Raw genomic sequence first — 21,882 nt, 5'->3', positions numbered from 1 at the left:
CAGGAGGAAGTATGGACATCAGCATCTAGACTGAACAAAGGACACAGAAACCTTGAAGCAGTGGTCACCTAATGTTGCCTAAATAGTGGGGTGTGAAAATTCAGGCTGAGGAATGGACTGAGGCTCTTGGAGTTGGAGAATGTACTGGTATTCTCCAAGATAGAATATTTTTCTTACAATGAATCACAAGTTCTTCTTAAAGGCTTTGAAGTTGTGTATTTGTTTCCCCCTCACTGAATTAACATCCGAAGGAATCTGTCAGTGCTGGGCCATGAAAACACTGAAGATTACAGGTTCTCAAAGTCTGGTATTGTAGGAACAGCAGCCAAGCCCGATGGGAATGCAGAAAGACAAACACACGCTCATATTTCTAAATATGTTGTTAGAGACTAGCAGAGCCTTTCCTCTTTTTCAGTGAACTTGGGCCTTGTATGTAATTAATGATGTTTCCACACTTCCTTGACTTCCTCTTACAAAATGACAGCTATAACCCCCACTTGGCACCACGGGGCAAGAAAGACATTTGCCTGTAATAGAAGGAAGGAAGGAGCTCTCTGGACCAGCTCTTTGAAACAACTGACCCAGCTCTTACAAACCCACGTGATCACAAATCAACGAGGTACACGAGACCTTAGAGATCTTAAACAATGGAATTTTGTGACTGTTATTCGTCTACCCTAAATTCTTTTTCGTTACTATTGACATTATTGTTTCTCTAAGATCCCTCTTCTCCTCATTAAATTTGCAATAAATTCCCAGGAATACCATGTTCTCCCACCCCCTACTTGACAGCCATGTTTAGAATTGGCTATCTGGTCTAAACTTCATGATCTTTAAACAACATAAATTTAGTATTCACTTTCTGGCTCTTGAAAGATAACTGAAGATAAAACATATGCCATTTTCCATTCTGACTCCAGGGTCCAAGTAGTAAAGTCCACCTCTTGTCTGGCTTGCCACCTCAAATCCACCAAGGAGAGGGTGGACAGACAAGAAAATAAATGATAGAAGTTTGGGGATGGGGTTTGTATCCCTCCCTGTCAGTTGTCCTAAATAATTCTCTTTTCTGTTCCCCAGCAGAATCATGGGAAGCCTTCTGTTGTCAGTCATCATCTTTGGTTTGGAAAGAACAGAACCATTTTGCATAATGCATGGATCTATCCTAAATTATAAATATGCTGTGACTGCATATTTTTTCCACTGACTCCATCTATACTTTAATAACAGCTTTAAAATTGTCTTCCCAGAGTCAGGAAAGGCAAATTAGATGTGGGAAGATCAGAAGTAAGAACCAGCAAGTAACCATGTGTCTTGGCCAGTTCCACAATGTATGACAACACTCCACAGCTCACATTGGTCTATTCTTCTGTTTCATTTCCTTCCTCAATGTCTTCCAATGAATCCTCTCCTTTTCTGAGGGCTGGAATCATTTCAATGTTGCCCCACTACTTGCCCTGTCTCCCAGACCTCTGCCCACCCTGAATCCTGAGCCATGCACTTAACCTGTTGAGATGTTCAGAAAAGATTCTAATTTGACTTCAATGGCTTGTTGTACTAGAAGCCAAATTTTTAAATGGATGTATAATTGGTTTGGTTGTTTATCTGAAGTAAAATATTTCATATCAGCTCATAGCTGGGATCAAATAGAAACCAAACATTGTTAATACTCTTTGCCTTCAGTTGTTAGGTCAAAATAAACTAAAGCAGAGGTAGATTTTGAGAAAATATAAAGCTTATGGTAAACAGCTGGAAAATATAACTTTAGTTCTGATCTCTGCTAGCCAAGAAGTTTCTCCAAAGGTCCTGATCTCTACTTTTGCTTAAAGCACTGACACAAGTGAATCTCTGGTCATAGGATTCCTCAATTCTCATGTCACATATCTCTTGTCTCTGTTTAGAAGTCACACTATAACTCTGGGGTTCCTGGTTCTGTTTTTTTCCTGGTTCAGTTCACAAAAAATCGAGTTCCAAAAATAAGGCCAAATAATAAGCAGGCAGGTAGGATAATTCTTGGAAGATCAAGTTATAGATTAGGATAAAGATTATTGTCTTCAGTCTAAGAGTAGTATAGTCACTATCCAGATATCTTGTCTCTCCTGCTCATCACAACTATTACCTCTAAAAAATTAACATCTCAAGAATCCCTACAGTATTCAAACATCTCATTCTTTGCAGTTACATGGTGCTTTCATTTCCATTGACTCACTGGATGAATGGAAGATCTCATTCCAACCAAGGAAACTGAAACATACAGAGTTTAAAAATATGTTTTGAAAAGCTTGTCCCCATTGATCCCTGGTAGAGAGGACCATGCTGTCATAAGGTCATGTTGTCTCCCTTCAAAAGTTGCTTATAAGATTTATGACCTTTCTAGGCATTAATTGGCAATTTAATGGTAAACTTCCAGGATACAGGAACTTGTTTTCTTTATCTTATATTCTACAGTGCTTTACCAGCATTATGTGCTAAAACTTTGTTTTTGAGTTCAATTGAATTGAACCTAACACCATATTCTACATGTTTTTTTTTTTATGTAGCATTCTAGTTGTAATGTGTAAGTTTCCACTCATCAACTGGATTTCAGTTTTCCCAAGGTAGAAAAACTATTTTATCCATTATCTTATGCAGTTCTAAGTACATACTGGCTATGCAAGAATTTCTGGATGAATTAAAATAAATAGAATCTTTATAAATATCTTTGACCTTTACTATAGATTTTTTTTTGCTTTAATAGGAAGACAATGTTTCCTGTGTTTCTACAAATTTTACTTCCCTGGTCCACTGAATATTCCCCATCCTCAACCTCTTCATATATAGTATGTGTAATATGACATGCAGTACGTGCAATATGAATAAATGAGTGAGAACCTCTTCCTCTTTAACAGGCCTCTTGCTGTCAAGGTATGTGTCCTAAAATTTTATTTGTGCCTCCTATCTCACTGTCATGTGCTCCAAATTATTCGCAGTAGGGGGAGATAATGCTTACACTAATACACTGTGAGCCCTCCTGAGTGGGAACTAGCACTAGGAGTTTTAGTGTTTAGTTGAATGATTGACAGATTACAGCCTAGGCATGCTATTAAATTCCAAGTTTAGGTTGAAGACAGCTCTGTTTCTATTGACACCAAGATTTTTTATGCATTTGGACAGAAGATGGTAATTCAGGCTTTTCCTAGGAATATTAGGAAACAGATTAAGATTACCTTAAAAACTTTGAATTTTTCCATTGAAGAAAATATAGTTAAACATTCATTTGTATTATTGTCTTTCTTAGTGGTTTGGGTGTTTAAGATAATAAAATTATCATGTACAGGATGTACTTATATTTTGTTCAGACTAATCAACTTTTGAAAATATTTTCTCTTTTGAAAATAATGTCTCCCTTGAATAAACCAACATATAAACAATTGGAGGAGACCAATTGATGATAAGCCAAGCTCCAAAGAAATAACAGTGAATATTTTATTTAATGGTCAAATCATCACTAAGAGAACAAAGTTGACATATGCAAGTAATTCTGCAATTCATCATTGAGAATCATTTCTTGGACTATCATCATTTTCTGTCAATAGGTTGAAGAGAAGTTGTGTTCGCCTCAGTATAAGTCCATAAATGATCTGGAAGGAACCCATGAGGGAAAATATTGAAGTTTATCAAGGAGGCATTGTCTTTGTCTAGGATGGAACAAAGCATAATCTTGGGGCTTAGGCAGACAAGGAGGTTGATATTAGTCAGTAAGTTAATGCCAAAAAGGATGCAAGTCAAGAGTCTTTGCATTAATAACTTCTATAGTATTGTGCCTCTATTCATTCATTTAACACATATTTATTGAGTGCCCATTCTGGATCAGTATTGTATGAATTGATAGAAAACTATTATGGGCAAAACATATATGCCTTCTGTCTTGGAAATATTTTGTAACACATACAGTGGACATAAATTTCTTATCCATAATATGCAAAACATTTCTTGCAAATAAAAAAATACCAATACAAATTCAATAAGAAAAAAGTCAACTATTTTATTAAAAGTTCCACAAAAGGGCATATCAGGAATTAATAAAATATGAACAAATAGTATACTTTATTTATAAATAAACACAGTAATTAGATGTTGATTGTCACGTAGATAAGTAGAACTATGACTTTTGATAATTATAGTGGGGATCTTTCATTTATTGATGAGACTTAAATTGCTACAAATTTCCAGGTTGTAACTGTAATAGCTACCAAAATTTAAAATGTCTTCTTCTATGACCTGATAATTTAAATTTTTGAAATATATTCTGAGAAACAGTAGCATAAATTATAATGCTACATGCATATTATAGCATTGTTTATAACAGCAACAAAAATAATTATCTAAATGTCCATTAATAATGAATGGGCTAAATTAATCAAAGTATACTCAATAGAATATTATATATTTATATAAAATAATGAAATCAGTATTAGGGCAAAGCATGCAAATTATGCTCCATAAAATCAGACCAGAGTGACAGCAGAATTCCCAGTTGAGCAATTGGGTTTTTAATTCTGTATTGCTGATATTTTACTGTACAAACCTCTGTTATTTGATTGCATACCTCAGGAACATGCTTCAAAACTCCCAGAAAAACTTCTCTATGCCTCCTGGTGAACACATCATACCACCCATCCCACTCCCTATCAACGTTGCCTCTCATACAAGGAAATAGCCATGTTACCTGCTCCTGGAAAAATGTCTTGCCCTCTTATGCCCTGGCTACTACTCCATCTCAGTCCATAATACACCAAGAAGAAAGTGAGGATGAGGTTTGAGGGCCTGGGGAATGGGTATCATAGGAAGAGAGGCCTAAAATCCATTACAGCTGTTCTTTATCTTGAATACTAACATCTTTAAGATACTTTTTTATAATTGACAATTTTTTTTTAGTCTTATCATTTTCATGTGTCTTGTTCAAACTATTGCTGAGGGAGAAAAAGAATGAAAGTGGAAATATGTGAGTCATGAGTTAAGGGTTGCTTTCATCCCATATTATATGCGGTCAGGGGGTAGTCCAAATCCAAGCATCTCAGGAGGTGTTGCAAACTCAAACAGTTCTGGCATTAGCTTACTTGCAGAAATCAAATATGGTAGGTAAAACACAACCAGGGAGCATGGAAGTGTTCACTCAAGCAGATATAACTGTAGTGACCCTGATGATTCTCTGCTTTCATCATTTCAACACACTTACCTCTGGTTTCCTTCTGAAAGAACAGAAGTGAGCACAATAAATATGATGACTGTCCTCACAGAGCTTGCTTTCTTATAAGGGTGATGCTCAATTCTGCTTTGGAATAGGAAGTGGAAGAGGTCAGGGCACATAGGGGCAGGATACACACACACACACACACACACACACACACACATCATACACATATGCACAAACTTCCTTTTCTCTTCTGACTATTTATTTTGAAATATCTTGTATTTTTTCCTAGAAAATGGGTCTCTGTAACCATAGAAATGACGATTGTTTTTATTCCAAAGAAATATTGTATAGAATTGTGTGTTTAAAGAGATATTAAGTAAATTTTGATTGCTACTTATGTGGAACTTTTGATTTTAACTCTTCACTACTCTCAATGCTCCCACAGGAGTCTAAAGTGGCAATAGAAATCACCAGCAGCAGATCCTACTCCTCATTTCTATTAGTTCATGTGAAAGCTGACTTCATGCCTGTAATGACCTTGTAATTAATAGCAGGAGTAAAGGTAGCAAGTCCCCATCACACCTTGCATTTCTGAACAGACCACACATAACACAAGTGGGAGAATGCAGCAATTTCTCATCTTGCTAAAGCTCTAAAGCCAACTGATACACAGAGAACTGGGGGAGACTCCCAGGGCTGCAGCTTTGATTCCTCAGGAGCCTCTGATTCCTTTTCCTGGATGCTCATTGAGGGTCAGATGCCTAGCCTAGCAAGACAGCTATAGGGCCTGAAAAATGATTGCTTGGGAAGGCCTGACAGGACAGGAGTTGAGACCGTCTGACCTGAAGTTAACCTTGTATTTTTATCTCTCTTACACTATGTGCTTTCTGATAAATCAAATAAATCTCTTTTTGTTCAAGTGACAGACAGCTGGGGTTGTTATTTTTACTTTTGGAAAATCCTCAAAGAGGAAGTTAACGTACATGTGCCAGAAGAAGGAAAAACAGGTCAAAACAGAAGCAAAATTTAATTCTTTAGCAGTGGGCAGAGTTCAAGAGGAGGATCCATGCTTTTTGACTAACGATCCCTCAATGGACCTAGGAAGCAAAGATTCAGAGAGGTGTATGTGGGCTCCTGTGTGCTCCTGGCCCAAGAAGAGAGTTGAGGGCATATGGGAATCCAAGCAGAACAGACTGCAATGGGTAACCATGGTGCATCATTTTCCTATTTTCCTTTCCATTTGAGGAGATTTCTATGTTTGCCTGGCCAGCTTTCTGGCCTTTGCTTTATTGATCTTGTTATGGCAGAGAGGAAAATTGAAAGACCACCAGAAAAGGCTAAGTTAATCTACATTAGAAAGGGCAGAAAGCTGTGCAAGACAGGAAAAAAAAAATAGCAAAAATAGACAATAGACCCAAGGATACGGGAAGAGAAGGGAAGAGAGTAAAGAGCCAGCCTAGGTCATGTTTACCAAGGGTTTATGGAAGTTTGTAGATGTGAGAGGAGAGACTGAGAGGCAGTTTCAGCACCTTATAAATGAAAGGGTAGAAGGGAGACTGAGGAAAGGGATTTCAGAATTTTGGATTTGGTTAAGCAAGAATCCTCATTAGTACTTCTTACAGAACCCTCAGTAAAAAATTCTATTGTTTGTCAATGCTCTTTGGATGTCATACTAGTTTTACTTCTGAATGCAGTTTTCTGTATTTGGGCCTGTTTTATGTGGATTACATTTGATTAAACAAACATTACTCAGGGAGTTAGTGAGTGCCTGAGACCCAGCAGTTGAAAAAGTTCTCTAGACTCCACAGACTGAAGTCTGACACAGCTGATAGCCTGCTGGTTCAGAAAGGTGAGAACCTTGTGCCACTTTTTCCCCTAGAAATTTTCTTCATACAGCTAGCATCTTTTCTCTGTTACCTTCAGCCACAAGCAGTGGCCATGCTCAGTTCCCTCTAGCTTCACTCTTGTCTCATTTGACACTCCTTCCTAGCTTCTTTCACTAGTCCCTCCTCCTCCAAGGTTCTGACCTCAGGCCATTTATCTGCTCATACCACTCCCTAAGTCATCTCATCTGGCCTCATGTCTTTAAATACCAAACAAGTGATAACTCCAAAATTTAATCTCTGGCCTGAATATCTCCCTGATCTCCAAAACCACATCTACAACTGTTTACATGACACCTCTACTTGGAAGTCTAATAGGAGCCTCAAATGTCACATGATCAAAGATGAACTCCTGGGTGCCTTCTTCCCCTTACCCCTGAACCTCTTCCCTTGCAGTTCACCATCTCAATTAATGCAAGTCATCTGTTCTAGTTGCTCAAAACAAAATACTCAAGTCATTTTCAATTTTTTTTCTCATACTTCCAGATATAATACATCAACAAATTTATTGTCTTTTTCAAAATATACTCAGAATCTGACCATTCCTCACACTTTCTCACCACCACCACCATCCTGGTCCAAACCACCACTGACTCTAGCATGCTTTACCATAAAAGCTTTCAGCATGTCCTTTTGCTTCTGCTTCTGTCAAACAGCAACCAGAGTAACTGGAAGTCACTAGGACCAGTAGGATCACACCATGCCTTTACCAGCCAATAGCTTCCAAATTCTAAATAAAACACCACATATGCACATATATACATCCTGAAACTTTCCCTCTTACTTTGTTATATTATTTTTTATAGCACTAATTATAAATATACCATATGTTTACAAGTTTCTTTGTTTTTTATCTCTTCCCTAGAATATAAGTTTCATAAGAGTAGGAATTTGTCCTGATTTGTCTTATCCTTTATGGCTGTAAGTGTCTGACATTTGATGAGTATTCAATTAAATTAGTTAAATTAATAAATAGATTATTTTTCTGAGCTTTATGCTTCCTTTTTCAAGGCAGGGATATACCTTGCAAGGAATAAGGGTGTGGAATAATTTGTTATCCTTTCCAAGAAGTTGCTATTTCTTCAGGCAAGAGTATTTTATTTCACTTTTCTAGTGATTCCACCTTGGTCTGGTGACTTGCTTTGACTAACAAAATATGAGTTTAAAAAATTGACACTACTCATTAAGTTGAAGCTGTAGGAGCCATAGTCTGATTCCCCACTACTCTCTTACCAGATAGGGGCTGATTCTACATGTTTGACCCTGAAATAAAGAAAAATGTGGGACATAGACACACTCTATCCACTGAAGACATGGGATATGAGTGAGAAATAAGCATTTTGTGTTGTAAGCCACTGAGATGTAGAGGTCATGTATTTTGAAGCACTTGGCTGATAAAAGTAGAGGAGAGAGAAAGTTCACTGGCCCATGGATGTCTCTGTCATGTTGTGTCCCTTCCTTGGTGAGTGTGTGCTCTTGAGACTGAGTATGCCCATTCTGGTTAGAAATTCTCCAGGGATGATTTTCTATCTCTTCAGTCTGAAGGGAACAAGTAGAGGGGTCACACTAGAAACTTTGCAATCCTATACAGATATAATTTGGCTACTTTACTTTTTCATAATCTGAATCAGGGTCAATGATGCTGACACATATTTGAAATGCATTGGCTGTAATTTACAAACCTGCTGCTAGCCCATGCTCATCCTGAGGCAGAGAAAAGGTTAGAGCCAGCTAATGAACTCTGTGCCCTCCCTCTGGCCCAGGTGTTCTGTCCGGGACTCAGAACAGAATGGAAAATGTTTTCAATAGCCTTGGAGCTGCACAAAAGAAGAGTGATAAACAGAGTTTATGCCAGGTGGTGAGGTCAGCCATGTATTTCATCTGTGTCTGCTGTTTCACAACCAAAGTATATATATTCATCAAACAGTGAACTGAGCACAGCTTCCCACAGGCAGCATTCCAAAGCATGGTCTCTAGCAGTGTGTATGTGTGTGTGTGTCCCTCTTTCATGGGCTTCCTTAAAAAGCAGACTTTTCAGGATTTAGACTTGAGATTTCCACAACTCCAATTCACAGACCTTGGGATTTCAGGAATCTCTGTCCTGGGTGTCCACCACTCTCTACCCACAGCTTCCCTTGAACTACAGAGGACTGAGCAGCAGGGCAGAGTGGACTGCTACAGCCCACACTTTCTCCTGGCCATTCCCTGAGGTCTGGCTGGCCTCAGACAGATGCTGGGGCAATGTTTTGCATTCTATTCTCCACACAACAATGTTTCTTATGCTTCTTCTCCTTCTCTAACAAAGGAATTTTTCATCAAGTGAAACAAAATACATTTTGTGAATTAATGAGACAAGGAGGAAGAACTTGAACTTCATGTGGAAGTTCAGAGAAGCACTGAGCTTCCCGTGAAATATTTAGAGGCGTTTTCCCAAAGAAATGGGCTGCAATAAATTGGTAAACCAAGAGCTGTTTTCTGGAACCCACTGAGACTGAAATTGCAGCTGGGGCCCAGGCATGATGTCTAACATTTGCTTCCTGTGCCACTGTCCCTGTATGGAGCTTCTGTCTGCTCCTTTCTAGGCTGTAAAAACTCTTGTTTAAAGTTGTACTATCTGTCAGTTGTAATTAGAGCCCTGGCTGATAGACATGGGGGATTTGATCAGATTAGGCTGAGAGTATAGAGAACATGCTAGATTGTGTTCATCATACATGGTTGTTTGTAAATTCTGAAGCCAAGTTTCTAAGGATGCTCAAATCTTGAAAGATGGATTGGTCCTTAAAGCCCTGGGGGAAAACACTATAGTCCCATAGAGCTATCTCTCCAGGGATGAGAATCTGTCACATTATTCTAGTATCTAAGGAGTTTACAGCCAAGTCATCTATTCACAATCTCATTTGCTGTGTATAAAACTCACTTTGTTGCTATTCTTACCAGCAGACCCAGAGTCTCACAGAGAATTAGATTGGATTAGATTGAGAAGGAAAACCACCATACATAACCATTATCTTTGCAAAGCTCCAGGTTACAAATGATAGCCCCAGAACAGGTACAATTCTGTAGATATGTTAGGTTCTGTCCACACAATGTTTTTCAACAAAATTACACAATAATTTTAAAAACAGAATAGTCCATTTAAATTCTAGATACAAGGCTATTCTTAAACCTTGAAAGATCTGCTAATACTGGCTCCAGATTTTAACATGTCAATAGATTGCCAGACCTGAATAGCTAATTGTTGTTGAATTTCAGACTAACATGTGTTCTTCAAAATCCCCACCACTCTCCATTATATTATTCTCTTCCCATTTCTCGTGTTTATTTAAATTTGGAACCTTAAAAAGTGTTACTGTTAACTAGAGAGACTCAAAATTATGCTGTATTTGGTATTTCAGCTTCTTCCTATCAAGCTGGATAGAAAGCACTTTGAGCCCTGGTCAGGATGGTGTCTCCATCCTGCCCCTCTATGCTGTGCCATTGTTGCCCCAGGGACTAGGCACTGCAGATCACATTTACTTTTTATTATCTCATGAAGAATTTGATTGTTAGGGATCTCTTTTCCGTGTCTTTTATGATTCCAGAGGGCTTCTCTTGACTTTAGTCTCCTCCTCGTGCATTTTGGGTAGTGGCCAAATTGCATGGAGCTATTTGAGAAGAAAATTCAGCAGTCTGTTTGATTGTTTCATTGGTTGCCCCATTAGCAACCATGTCCAGCCTATGAATGACTTGCTGCCTCTTCTTGAGCAGGAAGATCCCTGCTGGGAAATTGTGATTTCACAGTGACATGTCAGCACCGTGCTGTTCCCTAGCCTAGGCTTTACTCTAGACATACAGAGCAATGGGAAAGGCACTAGCTTGAAATAGGCCTTTTGATATTCACATCTCACTGAACAGGCTCAGGATTGTCACTTTTTTTCCCCTCCACCACTATAGGGCTGGGAAGCAGGGAAAAGGCTAACATCACTATCCTTCCTTTTGAGACATTTTGACCTGGCACTTTGAAACACATCAGGTAAAAAAAAAGTAGTCACTAGATCTCTTCCCAAGGTCAGGTGGGGAACAAAAGTACTGTCCTACTGTCAGAAGTCACTGGATTGTAGCCCAGACTAATCTCTCACTATTGCAACACACTGAAGACGTGTCCAAAGAGAATGGATCCTCAGCAAACCACAGAGCAGTTAAGATCTGGTTCTGGAGTATTCCCTAAAGCTGACTACACCTTGATTGCTAACCTACACCCTAATTGGTCCCTAACATAAAATCTAACTAAACATTAACCAAGAATAAACCTTAACCCCAACTTTACATGAGTCTCACTCTCCCAGGTTCCTCTCATCTCGACTGATTTTGGACTTTTATAAGTACATACACTAAGGAGACATTATTCTGCTCCTGATGTTGACTTCCCTGGGCAAGGTGGTTCATGAGTGGTGAATATTCTCACCCATGGACCTCCTGCAGATCCTGGGACTTTATCTAGAGGGCAGGTGCAAAACAACTCTATGAGCCAATGGTAAACTGTTCCTCTCAAGAATGTCCGGTTTGAAATTGATTAAAAATTAACAAAATAGATGAAAATAAAGGACTGTGAGTGTGTCCATGTGTTAAAAATCACTGTGTTATCTATTATCTCCTTTTGGGGGAACAGAGAACATGTTGAAGAAGAAGAAGAAAAACAAGTGGAGGAAAAAGAAGAGGAGGAAAGGAGGAAGATGGAGAAAGAAGAATAGGAGAAGTAGGAGAGGAAGAGAAGAAGAATATAGAAGAGGAGGAGGAAGGGAAAGAGAGAAAAAGTGGGGTATAGAGGGGGAAGGGAAGAAAAAGGAGTAGAAAGGAGGTGTTGGAGGAGGAAAAGAAAGATAATTATTTAAAATATCAAAAAAAAAAAAAAAAAAAAAACCCAAAACCAACAACCCCATAATATCTAAACCAAACCACAGTGTTATTGTACACAGCTAAGCACCAATATCTTCACATGCCTGATAGCAGTAAAATCTTCCTAAGGGAGACAATTTCAGAACAACAAAGGTTTGGAAAAACACTTCCAAATCCCCTCAGCACCACCCAGCTGCCAATAAGGCTGACCTTACCGGCTCAGTCTGGGCCCAACCTTGACCTTTGGGACCCTGGCCAAGAAGGTTCCTCCTCGCCAGTGAGTAAGATAGCATCTGCTTAAACTTGATGCTGTAGCTGAGCCAAAATTCAAAAACCATGACAGAAGGGGTTCATATGGCCCTCTTCTCTGCTACTGTATTTGTCGTAGCATTCACTAGGCTTTAAGTCTTAACCTAAACACTCATCTAACCAGTAGCAACCTTAGTCTTGCCAGCTACTTCTACCAAGGAATGAGTTTTACATCTGATACCAAATGCATAGGAAGTTTTCTCTTGACTCAAGAGAACACCCACTACTGAGAACTGCTCCTATTTTGAACAAGCGACTTCCCCTATAGATCATACTTCTCATATATTAACCCCAACATCATTGAACGTGCATCAGAGTTTGAATGTTCTCACCTCTACAACTCCCTATCAGTTCCTACCCATCTAAGTTCAGCTCACTACATTCTGTTTTGAGGAGACTTCATCATGCCAGGTGGTTAGGCTAGTGCTAGTTACAGCAGGACTATGCATAAGAACTTGAGTTTATTGGTAACCAATAATTCTTTTTCCTGTTACCTTGATGATCAAGACTTTAAATGAATGGAGAAGAAACAAAAGGAAGTAAGTGATTTTACATTATTGGCTCTCTGGAAAAGAGCATAGATACATTTCATTATTATTTAAGCCTTTAGAAAACTACTGAGGATCAAACATTCATTTTACCCACAAATGACTATTTTAAATGCAAATCAGATCATGTCACACTTTTCTCAATGAGCCTGTAACAGCTACCTGCTGCACTGAGAATAAAATCAAAACTTTGCACGTGGCCTACAGGTACTGCATGCTCTGGTTATAATTTATCTCCTCTAGCCCACTCTTGTAATGTTCCTCCTTGTGCTCCATGATCCAAATATAGTCACCTTTTAGTTCTTGAAAGGTAGTACGCACTTTCCCACATTTGGACTTTCATTCCCATAGACCTTGTATCTCTGCCTAGATCACTCTTCTCATGGCTCCTGATCTCACTCAGATCTCAGTCTCACAGGAAAACATTTTTTTGCTGAACCTTCTGGAGTAAGTCATGTTAATTCCCATCATTGCTCTCTATGAGTTTCTCTCATAGTACTTATCAAAACTGATAACTTCATGACAATCTTTTTCAGTTATGTATTGTTTGCTTTCTCAACTAGACTATCCATAAAGGCAAAGATCAGGTCTTCTTTGTGTACCAATGCACCCTTAATACTTGGCATATATTAGAATCTCAGTACACATTTTTGGACATATGAATAAATTAATGAATGAGTAAAATAATTGGTAGTGCTAAATAAAATTCAATTTTATTAAATTTTGTAGTTACCATAAACCTATATACAAGTAGAGATGCAGAGAATCTCAGAATGCTCTCTTTCTATTCTCTGACAACTCAGGCCTGAAATCATTCATCCACTGAGCTTTGGGTTAGTCCCATTTGTCATGTGCTGTCACTTGCTTCATCAACACAGGAGCAATATCTGTAAAGGAGCCCAAGGCCTTTTTCTTGTGCCTCTCAACTGGAGTCTTAGAGGTGCAACTGTAGCTCTCTCTCATTCAAACTGTCTTAAGCCTACCCACCTTTGACTACAGGGATCAACTACCAGCTTCAGATTTCAGTCTGATTACAAGGAGAAATGTCTAGCTTCTCTCTGCTACAGGCTTTGTTTTCATTTATGTTGAAGTTTCCAAGGAGAAATGTCTAGCTTCTCTCTGCTACAGGCTTTGTTTTCATTTATGTTGAAGTTTCCTCTGTGAGTTGGAAAAATCAAAATAGCACTAGAGAAGACCAAGAAGAACAAAAATATTAATGGCAAATAATTCCTCTGAACTTCACTGGAATACTAAAAAGCATCAAAAAGCAGTGTAGAGACCAGAGTTTTGGCATTTAACACATCTTTTTAAAAATTATGATTCATAGAGCACTAACTGTGAGAACCTTACTCAGAATCTGTCCTTTAAAGATAAGCATATATTCATCTGTCAAGGGGAATATTATTATTATTATTATTTAATTATTATTATTATAGGATTATTTTGAAGATAAAATGAGATAATAGGCCATCCAAAACAATGTCTCACTCAAAAAGACATTATTTTCACTCTTATGGTCATCAAAACTCACTTTTCATCTCCAGTGGTATAGAAGTAAGGTTCCCTCAGGAAATTTTCACTATGGCCTGTGCAATAACCCAATTAGGAGGGTTTCTAAAGCATTACAAAAACATCCCCTCCCATAGCAGAGAAATCAAGTCTTCAGAGTGTTAAAATACTATTTACTAGCATAGCCTCTTAAAAGAAAATACAAATTAAACCCTATATGAGCAACTCTGTCATAAGTGTTACCTTCCTTCCATCTACTCAGAATGATATGTCACTGGCCACTTAAAAAAGGATCTAATCAGTTCTCTTGATTGATTTTTAGAGTATTCAGAGAAACAACATTTACTTTAGTTTGTAGATACCAAATTTAAGCGATGTTTCTTTATGACTCTACTAGTGATAAAAATGAGTGTTTTTATATTTTTTTCTCAATATTTGACTTAAAGTCTTCTTGGTCAGATCCTTAAGGGTAGCTAGAAGTGGGAAACAAAGGAAATTTCTCGAACAGTGGGTGTCCATGTCCTTTTGAAAGAGAAAACACTCACATGGAAGCCTCAGCCATCTTCCTGGCCCATGTTCAGCTTACCTTTTGTCTCTGTATGTTTATTGGAATCCCAGCTGCCTTCTTCAGTTAGACATTCAGCAATGACTTTTCTGGTACCTCTTGGCCCACCTGAAGATTCCAACCTTTTGTTACCTGCGAGGTAGATCATATTTCTCAAAGTTGATTTCAACACTTCATCTCCTTTGCTCTGACTTTGCCCCTTCACCATCAGGAGGCAGAGTCTAGGTTCTGGTCAAGATGGCTGAGTATGTAAGCACTGTGCTTGCTTCCTCCCATGACCACAAGAAAATTACAACTAAATTATAGAAAAATCAACCTGGAGAGCTACCTGAAGACAAGGATATAAATTAGAGGCCACATTGAGGCTGGTCGGAGGGGTAGAGATGCTAATCGGAATGACCTGCATCCATTTGTGGTGGTTGAGCAGTAGGAACAATATCTCAACTGCAGAGGACCCTCTGGAGAAGTGAGGAGCCTCAGTATCACGCTGGGACTCTCAAACTCAGAGTTCCAATGCTAGAAGAGGAGTCCTTGCAAAATCTGGCAGTGAAAATAAATCAGTGGTGATTCTACTGTCCTGGTGAGATGGTTGAATGCTGGAGACCCAGATGTCTTCTTAAAGAGCCTGAACACAGACTCACTCACTAGCAAGAATTCACCCTGGGCTCTGGCAGAGGGACAGCAACTCTGGCGGTTACCAGAGATATATGGGGAGAGACATAGTTGTGTGGCTTCATGGCAAGGGCTGGAGGGAGATTCATCACTATCTCAGGGTTGAGCTTTCCTCCTGTGCAGCTTACATGTGGGCGCCATCTGCCTGTGTTGTGCTCTTCCCCTACAGGGCCAAAACTGTATCTGCATTGTCCTAGTGAACTTTGCTCACTCCATCTAGATGACTCCCTGAGACCCCAACCTACCCAACTGAGGCATTACTAGAAGCATTTTTATGGCTAAGCAACTAGCCCCACCATGCACTCTCAGCAGGAGGCTCCTTCAGCAGCAATCAACAGGCTTGGCTTGTGCACCTCCAGAGACACTGTTGGCAGAGGGCAACCAGCTCCACACAGAGCTGCAGTATTTCTTGAACAAATCTCAGGAGTCTGCAGGCCAAAGACAGGCATTGGTTGGCCTCACTGTGATCTGAGATTTTTGTAAGTAGCTACAGGCTTCGGACTGGCACCAAACCTGAATCTGCACTACCTGAGGAACATTCTGGTAACTCCCTAAGACCCCGCCTCACCCATCTTGCATACTACCCAAGGCTCTTTCAGCTGCTGAGCTTTACAGGTGCTGAAAGGAAGCGTCAGGCCTCGGGATGCACAGGAACTTTTGCTGAACTGCCCTGGGCCTAGTAATGGTGGAGACCAGTCTCGGTTCACAGAATGGCCTCTCTCACATGCTTCCAGATTCACTGATTAACTGTGGATAGCTTTGTAGTTCCTACCAGGTAGCCTCAGGCCGGTCACAGGTAGAGGCAGACCTTGGCTTGCACAGGAGCCTTTCCCAAGGGCATTTAGAGCCAACACACCCAGAGACTGACATCAGGCCACAACAGAGAACAACCTGATTAGCCCAACAAATGGCACAACCTAGGTGGCCTCGATAGGCATATGGGCCCACTGGGATAAAATCAGCTCTGTGGGGTCAGTCCCCAGACAGCAGCTCATACACTGTGGCCAGTCCTCATAGCCAGTCAGCCTAAGTGTCAATCTCACCCATTGACATACCAACAGCAATCAAGACTCAACTACAATAGAAAGGCACACAAAACAGATATAAGGGAAATTCCTGGATCATCAAGCTTAGGTGATCATGGAGACTACACCACCAGGCCACACAGGACACCTACTGCATACGGCCACCCAACCAAGACTGGGAGACATAGTAGATCTACCTTGGAAGCAAACAAAGAGAAGCAGCCAAAATGAGAAAACAAAGAAACATTTTCTAAATGAAAGAATAGACATGCTGAGTTGTCAGTTTCAGGACAAGGACCAGAGGCAAGGCTTTCTCCAGGGAAGAAGTGCTGGTGGCATCCATTGTTGGTCTGTTGAGTCCTCCCCACTCCCAGCCTGCAGACATAGGTGCCACCATAGCTAAGACGTCATCAAACTAGATAACAGAGGTTACTCTGCTCACAGGACTCCCTGAATTTCTGCCCATCCCAACTTGCAGCCCTACCCAAGCCACATCCAGTGGGGTCCTTGGCATGTTTTGTGCCCCTTGCTGAGGAGCTCCAAGCCCCACACTGGTGGCACCCAGCCCCAGTTTCTGGTGTGGCCTCTTGAGGCAACTATAAGCACAGCAAGAGTATCAGCCATCTGGGGATTGCTTGGTGAATCTTACCAAGTGTCCCCAGAGGGGCACAGGCTTGGGCTAAACTTGGCCTACAGATGGACTCCTCTCAGGACTGTGCCACTGGACACCTACTACACAAAGCCACACTAATAAGACCAGGAAACTTAGGATCTTTGCTTAGTGCATAGAAACAGACACAGAAAGACAGTCAAAATGGAGAGACAAAGAAGCATGTCCTACATGAAATAACAGAACAGGAAAAAATGGAATCAAGCAATCTACCAGATGCAGAGTTCAAAACACTGGTTATAAGGAAGCTTAATGAACTTAGAAGAATAGATGATCTCAGTGAGAACTTCAACAAAGAGATGTAAAATATAAAATAGAGATGGAAATTATAAAAGGGAACCAGTCAAAAGAGAAGAATACAATATCTGAGATGAAGAATATATTAGAGGGAATCAACAGAGTGGATGAAGAGCAGGATTGAAACACCAATAAAGAGGATTGGATAGCGGAGCACACCTAATCAGAACAGCAACAAGAAAAAAGAACCAAAATAATAAAAATAATATAAGGAGCCTATAGGATAACATCGAACATAACAACATTCACATTATAGGGGTCCAGAAGGAGTACAGCAAGGACTTGGAACCTATTTGAAGAAATAATGATGGAAAACTTCTCTAACCTGGTGAAGAAAATAGACATACAACCTCAGAAAGCTCAGAGAGTCCAAAAAAAGATGAATCCAAAGAGGCCCTACCAATACACATCAGAACCGAAATGCCAAAGCTTAAATACAAAAAGAGAATCTTAAAAGCAGCAAGAGAAAAATAGAGCACCTGTAAGAAATGTTAGAGGGACTTCTTTAAGAAGAAAAAAAAATACGTAGCAAAAAATGAATAAAGAATGGCAATAACTACCTATTCATTAACAAATACTTCAAATTAAAAAGAATTAAGTGCTTCAATCAATAGAGAAGGTGGCTGGATGAATAAGAAAACAAGACCCTTACATATGCTGCCTACAAGAGACACTTCAGATTAAAAGACACACACAGACTAAAAGTAAGAGGATGGGAAAATATATTGCATGATGGACCTAGAGGTATTATGCTAAATGAAATAAGTCAGAGAAAGACAAATACCATATGATTTCACTTGTATGTGGAATTTAAAGAACAAAACAAATGAATGAACAAAATGGAAACAAACTTATAGATACAGGGAACAAACCTATGGTTGGCAGATGGAAGGAGGTTAGGGGACTGGTGCAAAATGTGAAGAGATTAAAGAGTACAAATTGGTAGTTACAAAATTGTCATGGGATTGTGAAGTACAGCATAAGTAATATGGTTAATAATTTTGCAATAACTATGTATAGTGATAGGTAGGTACTAGACTAATCAAGGGGATCACATAGTAAATTATGTAAATGTCAAACCACTATGCTGTACACCTGAAACTAATATAAAATAATACTGAATGTCATCTTTAATTGAAAAATTAAAAAAAATTAACTAATAAAATGAGGGGTAGAGTCTAATTCCCCTTTCTGTGCATCTGGGCAGGAATGTGAAACATAGAACCAATAGAATGTGCAGAGTGATATATGTGATTTCTAAGGCTAAGTCATAAAAGGTGATGCAGTCTCCATTTCATGAGCTAGAACACTCACTTTTGGAGCCCTGAATCATTGTGTAAAATATCTAACTACCCTGAGATGAACATAATGGAAAAGCCATGTATAGGCACCCCATTTTAACAGCTCAGATGAGTTCCCAGCTGAAAGCCAAAAATGATTACCTTGTGAGTTATTTTTTATGTCCATCCTGTCAAGTTTACACAAAGACTTGTGTATAGCACCAGCCAATATTTGATTGCACCTACATCACAGAATCTAAGTTATATGAGTCCTTTTCAAATTCCCAACCCACAAGATTGTGAGTAAAATAAAGAGATGGTTTAAAGTTACTTAGTTTTAGGGTAATTTGTTATGCAGCACTAATAAATAGATTAACCCTGAGTGAACCCTAGTAAATAGATTTCCTAGCACATCTGTTTATCTGTATTAACTTTATTTATTTATTTTTTTATCATATGATCCAGGGAAAACTAAACTTAAATAGATTTCTCATTTGAAGTTTCCATTAATCTTTTATATGGCCGAAATTAAACTTTTTTCTATTTGAGCTGCCATTGGAGATATGAAGCATGTGTGGTCATGGTGAGAATATGTTTGTTGAAATGTAAATTAGACAAACTAGTCAAGAACATTACTATCCATTTTTCTTCTATTAAGAAAATCTTTTTTCCTCTATTAAGGAGACTATCTGCCTTCCTCACTTCAGAAGGTGTTGGGTCATGGTCCTTGAAAGTTGTGTAAGGTGATTTGAAGACTCAAATATCCTTGGAAATTGATATTCAGCTATGTAGAATGCAACCAAAGAGAGGCTATTTGGATGGAAAAGGAGGAAACCAAACTTTTGGTTGCATTATGGCTGTAGATCAGGAAAGATCCATGAGACTTTCTCACATCAAAGTGCAGACTGCTGTTTGGCATCTGGGAAACATTAAAAAGTAAGATACATGGGGAACAAAAGATTTTGCACACTTAATATCTATCTGAGTAATGAAATCACCATATCATCTTAACTCCTAAGGGCCAAAGTAAAGAGACTAAGACTCTAGGTAGAAAATAAGAATTGTATCTTATTGCTCCCATTAAAGATAAGAACCGAATTTGGCCAAGGGCATGAATGGATCATAACAGCAAAACCAAATTACATTTCCAATTAGCTCACAGAGAAAGAATAAGTCTAGAAAAATAAACAGAAATATGCCAGAGTAAGTGAATTTATGGTTTAAATTCAAGGCATTTAAAAAATATTTTTTCGTAGTAAAATTTACTACTACTGAGACTTCTTAATTGAGAAGTAGGACAATACCATTTAGGAAAGCAACCAGAAATTATGGACTTAATACATGTCATTTATATCATCCCTTAAGTCCCATTGAAATATGTATTAAACCTGAAGCAAACAAACAAAAACTTCTTAAATCTGCAAGAATGATTATCAAAATATCTATCCCGACTCATGTTTATATATGACTTTCCAAATACTATTTATATTGCTGGCAAGTGGTTTTCAGATAGCATCTTCATCAGAGAAGTTCTTGAACCACAATTAAATTAAGGACACTCTGCTATCAACTAAGAAGCTGGAATTTTATTTAAAAGTATAAAAAATTTGATAAACTTTATATATTAAATCCTAAAATATTTTGAAAGCTATAAAACAAGAATTGAAAATAGGCCGTGACAAGCTTATTTTAGTCAAATTGTTTTGACTAAAAATATTTTTGAGATAGCAATTATATTTTCTTTTCTCTGGGTAACTCATTTTTTCTTCCCCTATTCATACAAGCATATAGAGTTTATTATTCATTTCATTATGAAAAGAATGTAATAAAATTATAAAGGGAGAATTAATTAGGGTCAAAGTCTTGCTTTGGGTTTGCAGTAGCACTCATCCTTAGATAGTAGAGTGGTTCTGTGCACTGAATGATTTTTTCATGATTATATATAGAAGAAACATGGTGGTGGTCTCCCACCAAAAGTTTATGGACCTAAGGTTGGTTAAAGGTTGAAGAGTGATGAAAGGAATATGATGAGATCAGAGGAGTTAGTGGATCTCAGACAGAGAGTAGTAATGGAATACGTACCAATGCTATTCCCTGGGAACAGCTCTCCATTCTAATATACTCTATTGCACCTTCTCCATTGTTCTTCTCATCTCTTGGCTCTGATCTGAACGGTATTCTTTTTTTTTAAATATACAATAGCCTCTATTTGCAGTAACATAGGTTTTTAAGCCTTCTTGCTACTTATAGCAAGTCGAAGTCCCAGACTTTTCATAATTTGAACAATCACAATCCCTTATAGCTTAAAATGTCAGTGCTTTACCAAATATAACTATTTTAATAACTTGTGGGTTTTCTTTGTGTCTGACTTGAAACCACTATACTCACTAAAACCGCATCCAAAACTTTTTTTGAGACAAGCTTCTCTCTTTTTTGGTATGTCAGGGTATTGTACAACAACACTGCAACAAATCTTGAAAACTCTTTGATATAGCCAAGAGGATCACTTGGCACTACCTATCTATTTAAAATCTTAATATAAGGTCTTAAAATCATTTCCATGATTTTTACATTGAGGTATTTTCTCACTTTGAGAATATTTTGCTGCATAGGAAAATGGAAATCAGAAACAGTTTTATTTTCAAACTCAGCAAGAGCTCTCTATTGCCTCTAATTTCTTGCAAACAGACTATTTCACTTCTTAGCTTATCTCTTTATCCTTAAAATGGTTCTTCGTTAAAATAAGGTAATTTTCTCTTTTAATATTCTGTCTTACCAATAGCATATACTTAAATTTCACTAAGTATATTTTCTATCTTCTAGTCACCCAAAATGATAGTTTGGACAATTTTAAAAGCTGCTACATAACACATAAACTTCCTTTATCTTGCTATAGCCATCTCTTGCAATTTCCGCCCCCCCAATTTCTACTAGGTTTGATTTATTCAAAACTTCTCTAGTCCTTCCTTCCTAGTTTCATATCACATTACTTAGTCTCTACTTATCACCCAGTCTCAAATGTAATGCTAAATGTTTTATGTTTATATTATTGTAGCATCCCAATTGTAGGCATTGT

This window comes from Pteropus medius, unplaced genomic scaffold (assembly GCF_902729225.1).
Source record: "Pteropus medius unplaced genomic scaffold, Ma_sr-lr_union100, whole genome shotgun sequence".
In the NCBI taxonomy this organism is placed as follows: domain Eukaryota; kingdom Metazoa; phylum Chordata; class Mammalia; order Chiroptera; family Pteropodidae; genus Pteropus; species Pteropus medius.
This window is presented reverse-complemented; position numbering follows the sequence as displayed.